Raw genomic sequence first — 6,682 nt, forward strand, 5'->3', positions numbered from 1 at the left:
GGCTGATGCTCCCCTGTGGAACTACAACTCCCATCGTGCCCCGCACTGCCCCGCCCCTCCCAGCCGGGTTGCTGTTTAGCCCTCCGGCTGCCGGGGAGCAGTGCGAGCGGGAGCTCGGGTAGCAGGTCGGTTCTGTGCTGGGACAGGCTGCGGGGGAGCTGCCCCTGTGCTGGGGCTGTGGGCGGGGACTGCGGAGCCGGCCTGCTGCGGTGCCTGGTTGTGTAACTGCTCCAGCCCCGCTGCAAACCCGAGCGGGAGCGTTATAAGGGGAAACTGGCGGGGGGAGCCAGCCCTGTACTTTATGGGGGGGCAGGCTGGGGGGGGGGAAGCTGGCCCTGTTCCGGGGGACGCTTCCCGGAGGGGAGAGCCGGCCCTGTTCTTGGGGAGAGGGGAGACAGGCTGGGGGGGGAAGCTGGCCCTGGGGTGGGAGGGGAGATATTGGCTGGAGGGGAGAAGCTGGCCTTGTACTCGGGGGTGGGTGAGGGGGAGCTGGCCCTCTGCCGGGGGGGGGGGGAAGGGATACTGGCTGGGGGTGGAGGGGAGCTGGCCCTGTGCTGGGGGTCTGGAGAGGAGCTTCCTGGCTCACGGGGACCCAAAGCCCATATCTGTTCCTGGTCCCGGCCAGCTTGGTGGTGCCCATCTCCTGGCTGTGCACTGGCTCCTCATGGAGGGGTTGGTGGCTCAGCCCATGGCCTGGTAGTCCCTAATGCACATCCTCAATGCTATCCTTGTCCACTGGCTCAGCCTTGCAGTTGGGTCCATGCTCACAGGCCAGGAGGGTCCGGCAAAGCCAGGGATGGAGAGAGCTGCCCTTCCTGATTGGTAAGATGCACGCACTACAGTAGTTGCTCTGCCTTATGCCTGGATCTTGCCTTCATTTGGGCAGGTGTCTAAGATGCCAGAGGGCCCAGAGCTGCACCTGGCCAGCTGCTACATCAACACGGTATGTGCAGGGCTCATCTTCTCAGGGAAGGTGGAGAAGTCTGAAGTGAGCAAGAACCCAGAGGTGCTGTTTGAGAGCAATGCGTACGTGATCTCTGCCACCTCACGGGGCAAGGAGATCAAGCTGACTCTGACACCACTCAAAGAGGAGAAGAACACGCTCCCTGGCAGAGGGAGAGACAAGGAGGGGCTGAGCCAGAACGGTCTCCAGCAGCCAATGGATCTTGTCTTCCGCTTTGGAATCTCAGGCAGCTTCAAGCTCACCTCTGCGACCGAGCTGTCCAAACATGCCCATCTGCGGTTTTACACCAAGGAGAGCCCGCACCGAGCCCTCTGCTTCATGGATTTCAGGCGCTTCAGGAGGTGGGAAGTGCATGGGACGTGGCAGCCGGATTGAGGGCCATGTGTGATGCTGGAGTATGAGAAATTCAGGTGAGATCCACCATGACCTTTCATCTTTGCTTGAGAAACTGACCAGGAGTGTGTGTTTAGGGGGGTGGGGAGGGAATGAATGATAGACACAATATTCTAACAGTGAATTCTGTAGGAAGCCTGGTGATAGAATAAGGGGCCTTTCACCATTACAGGGACATTTGTAGCTCACGTTTATGGAAACTCTGTCTTGGATTGAAGACTGGTGCTTTGCATTCCCAGAGATCTCGCTATGAACAAGGGAACAGGCCTGGTTTAAACATCCTCCTGTATGGCTTTTTCTTATATAACTACTTAAGTATTGCAAAAGGGAAGAGCACAGCTGGGCGATTTAACCCTCACAGCAATGGCTCTCCAGTGGCTATGCAGACTACCTGGCTATCAACTCAGTTCAGCATGTTAAGAACCAAGCTGGGGGAGGCTGAATGGTTGGGAATGAGGTAGGTCCATGAGGTCTGTTACGCAAAGTGGGTGGCTGGAAAAAGCTGGAGATCCCCTGGGTTAGTACTCGTTAACTGACTATGTCAGAGAGCCAGAGGGCTTTGGTCGAGCTCTTGTATTGCTTTGTACAAGTTAATGTTTCACTCTTAATATGTGTCTTACAGTCGTGAAACAGTGCAAGAGAGCGAGAACCCTGCTGTAGCTACTTTAACACCCGCAAAATCCCATGGCAGGCAAAGAGGGGCTTGTAGCTTGATGGATAAAAGGCCTGGTCCCCAAAGATATATTGAGGGTCCTAACTTCTGTTGGAAGAGGCTAAATACCTTAGAGATTGTGGGCCAAAGTGTCCACTTTGTATTTCACAGGTAGAATTCATAGCTGAAGGGCGTATCACCAACTGACAGAGGTTGGAGATTGAAAGGGGTCATTGGGGGGTTCGGTGTACACACGCATGCCTGCCTGTCCAGGGACCATGTGGTACGTTCATTAGTGGATTTTCAGGGTTAGTTTTGAATTTGCTGAGCATTTGGAATTCCACTGCTTCCCTTCCAATCTTTTCCCCCCTCATATTCTTAAATCTTCCGTTCTCTAATTGTATTCCATTCAGTCATCAGAAGCTTGGTGAGTTTTAGTTAATTCCTTGAGCACCTTGTCAAAGGCAGGTTGCATAAAAGGATTCCAGAGTCTCCGGCACTGAGTCCTTGTTCATTTCTTCCCCCTCCTCTTTGATGAATGAGCTACTCCCTCTTCAGTGCATTTCTGTGTGGCCACTTATATTTATTTCCCTTTGACAGCATTCTTTGAACCCTTGTCTCTCCGCTGCAGGGCTCACCTGGCTCTACATGTTGGTGTTCCCTTATCTCTTTGATGTGCAAATCTTAGAGCCAGCCCTTCATAAAGCCACTCTTCAAAGACTCCTTCTTGGGCCTTGGCTACACTGGCGCTTTACAGCGCTGCAACTGTCTTGCTCAGGAGTATGAAAAAACACCCCCCTGAGCGCAGCAAGTTACAGCGCTGCAAAGCGCCAGTGTAAACATTGCCCCAGCGCTGGGAGTGCGACACCCAGCGCTGTAAGCTAATCCCCGCGGGGTGGTGGAGTACCTGCAGCGCTGGGAGAGCTCTCTCCCGCGGGGTGGTGGAGTACCTGCAGCGCTGGGAGAGCTCTCTCCCGCGGGGTGGTGGAGTACCTGCAGCGCTGGGAGAGCTCTCTCCCGCGGGGTGGTGGAGTACCTGCAGCGCTGGGAGAGCTCTCTCCCAGCTCTGCTGCTGCGACCACGCTCGCACTTCAAAGCGCTGCTGCGGGAGTGCTCCCGCGGCAGCGCTATACGGCTGGAGGTGTAGCCATACCCTTGTTCTTTGTATTCGTCAGTTTCGGAGGACTCAGACTGCCTTTGATGCCTTAATGGAGATGTCTCTTACTGTTCCTCCAGCCTTCTTTATGCTGTGGTGTGTCTTTAATGCTTCCTCTTATCACACTCAATTTCTTAATTTGCTTCCCTGCAATCAAATACCATTATAACTTCTGCATTCCGGGAACCCGTTTCCTACGGGGCTGAATTCAAGTAGCTTACAGCACTGCCCCTGCTAAGGAAACAGCGGGTCATCCCTGTACTTTACCCAAAGGGTTTCGCCGCTACCTTTATCGTTACCTGTCTGATTGTAACGCCTCTTAATGTCTAATACTGCCCACTTGTCTCTCCTACACAGTTTGTTTGCATATATGTTTACAGTCTTGCTATAGGAACCATCCCCCAAGGTTTCACTTGTGCCCGGTAGACCATAACCTCCATCATTTTTAGTTTCACTTCTCCCTCCTTATGTCTGGAGGCAGACCCTTCTGCACAGAAAACCCCACTGGAGAACAACCCCACCTCCCATGTTGGTTACTGTGTTGGAAGCACATTACTGGTTGAGTGAGGTGGTCATTTCTCCAGCCCCTCCTCCCTAGTTGACCGGCCCTGCTGTCTTCCAGGGAGAACGTGCTGAGGAACCTGTCTGACAAGGCTTTCAACAAGCCCGTCTGCGAAGCCCTGTTAAATCAGAAGTTTTTCAATGGGATTGGCAACTACCTCTGAGCCGAGATTCTCTACAGGTGAGCAGGGTGCAGAGCGGAGAAGAGGAGACCTGTCCTGAGGAGAAGTGGTCCAGTTCCGTATTCCACCCCAGGCTCCCTGTGTGACCTGGAGCAAGCCAGGCCTTGTTTACCCAGGGGCGCTGAGGAAAGTTCAGATGAAATAACTGAAGCTGTGAAGTTAATGCGCAGGACTTCGAGTGCATTAAACCCCCGAGGAGGATTCAGCTAGAGCAAACTAAGGCTGCTTTACTTCTGAATGAGCCTCTTCAAATGGGGGGTTGTGATGCACTTTCACTGATGTGCCTTCACTTCACAGCTTCAGTTAACTGGTCTGAACACCCTATGGAGACAAGCCCATAGCCTCTCTGTGCCTCAGCTTCCCTATCCGTACAATGGAGATATTAGCACTACCCCAGGGGTTGGGAGGATAAATACATTAGAAAGCATGAGGTGCTCATGTATGTATAGGGTCCCTTTTACATAGTATTAGGCAGCCAGACCATGTGATTCCCATCCCTGTAGCTATGAGACCAGCACCATGGAAGGGTCCAAACTGTTGAGAGGCCACCCATTTCGCATCCACAGACAGCACTGCCAGGGCACCTCATCTTTGAGCACTGTGCAGTTCCTGCACTACACGCACTACCAACACAGCCCTAACCTTTTTTTTCCCCCTGAGTGGCCTATATATGCTGGGCATCTCAGATTTGGCCTGCAGTGACACTTTCAGTCCGGGACCTCACCTGGGGAGCTGAATTACACCATGCTCAGGTGCCATAGTCCGAATGCACCGATGTTTTACTGTGTAGATTACATCCAGCTCGTCAGAGGTGAAAAGCCAGTGCTTCCACCCACTGCGTCAGCAATCTCCCTCCCCTCCCTTAGGCTGGCACTTCATTTGCACTTGCTGGCATTTGTGTTGGGATCCTCATGTAACACATGGACTCTCCTAGGTTAAAGATCCCTCCCTTTGAGAAGGCTCGGACGGTGCTAGAGGCTCTTCAGCATCGGAAGCAGGTGAGGAGGGTGGAGAAGGCTCAGAAATGTTCCAGCTCATCAAATAGAACTCGAGGTTCAGTGCTTGCCCCGTAGCGCCTGAGGATCGCAGCACACGGGGCATGATGGTGTCAGTGGCTCTCAGACACTCTGCAGCCCCAGTTACGAGTTGTAGCTTTAACCCTAGAACTTCCACCTCTTCTGGTTTAGGTCCTGTTGCTCTTTCTTCTTGTTAGAATTGGCTGCTGTCTCAGAGGTGGATCCTCACCATGAATCAGGAGGCCAGACACTCTGCCTTCAGGGCTTGTTCTGGGTCTCTCAAAATCCCTTCTTACGGGGGATTCTCAGTTTAATTCTTCAGGCTTTACCCCGCCCACCCGCCACACACACCCCTCCCCGGTGTCGTGCAGCCACACTGCCATGACCTGGAGTCTGTCAGATCCCCCCTGCTCAGCCATATCATTATGTGCATGGCTTGGATAGGTGACCTGTGCAAACAATAGTGGTGCCCATTTAGCAGTTGGCTGAGTCAGGCTTGGAGCAGGCAATGCTCCAGCATGGTGTTTGGAGGGGTGGTTTTCTGGAGAGCTGTGAGACAGAGCCTGTTCCCATGTGGTCGTTAAAGCTCCTCTGGCACCTTGTCCAAGCAGGGATGTTAGCACCAGAACTCGCCAAATCCCAGCTCTGCTGACTGCATTCTGGCTCCTCAATTAGCTACGCAGCTTGAGCGGGAGACGGAATTCTTCCCTCCCCATGCTCAGACTTGCTGTGGGCTCTTTAACAGTTCAGTGAGTGCATTTGGCTCCTCCATGAAGGAATCACTCGCTTCCTCGTGTGATGTACAACACGTGTGTGCTTAGTTTATAAAGCACTTTGGGGTCCTTTGGGAGGACAGATGCTACGAAAACATCTGCTTATCCTCCAGTGCCTTTAACTCCTAGGAGTTGTTCTGCAGAAGTGTTGCATGTAAAACTTGTTTGCAAATCTTGAGCCAGATGGAGCATGACTGCCTATCATGGCATATACGTGTATGGCTCCTGCGTTGTGTACACACTGGCCTTTGCTGAGGGGGACTGCACTCTGAAATATGCAAGTGGCTTGGGAGGAATCCAGTCAGACTGTTGTAAGCCTATTGTGAGAGAAACCTTCTTGCTCCAAGTTCACTTAGCTTGTTAGGTTAGGTATTAGTTTGCATTTTACCCTTTATTTCTTTGTAAACAATTCTGACTTTTATGCCTTATTCCTTGTAATCACTTAAAATCGATCTTGGATTGAAGTGTTTGGGGAAACTCCATTTGAACAGCAAGGTTTGTGCATATCATTTTCTATTAATGAAATGATGGGTTTTCTATGAGCTTTTATTGACAAGAAGGAGAGAGCTGGGCAGTGCAAGTCGCCCATTTCTGGGGACACGTCTGGGACTGGGAATTTGCTTATGTCCCTCTGCAGTATAATTCAGGAGTGGCTAGCAAAGAGCACTCGTCTAACTCAGCTGGGAGTAGTTTACATGCTAGAGGCTGTGAGCAAGCCAGGAGTGTCTGCTCTCACAGCGAAGCAGTGTAAAAGGCAGCCTATGCTGAGGGGAGACAGCTGTCCAACAGTCCAGATTGTACCCTGGGTGGGTGAAAGTGAGCCGGTACAGCGTACCAGTCAGGAGCCAGGACTGACCCATATGCAGCCCACGTTAAAGCTCTATGGGCAAAGCTTTAACATCCCTGTCCCTTTTGCCTTCCCTGTCGGCTGCCCTGCCCGTAAGGTCCATACTGTTGCCCCTCCTGCCCGCCCCCCGCCGGCTGG

The 6,682-nt window shown here is 52.6% G+C and overlaps 1 pseudogene; it reads left to right on the forward strand.

The window, feature by feature from the left end:
- The first annotated feature begins 234 nt into the window (after positions 1-234).
- On the forward strand, positions 235-5,258 carry LOC127058412 (endonuclease 8-like 1; annotated as a pseudogene).
- Positions 5,259-6,682: the final 1,424 nt, after the last annotated feature.

Source organism: Gopherus flavomarginatus, chromosome 9 (assembly GCF_025201925.1).
Source record: "Gopherus flavomarginatus isolate rGopFla2 chromosome 9, rGopFla2.mat.asm, whole genome shotgun sequence".
NCBI classification, from domain to species: Eukaryota; Metazoa; Chordata; order Testudines; family Testudinidae; genus Gopherus; species Gopherus flavomarginatus.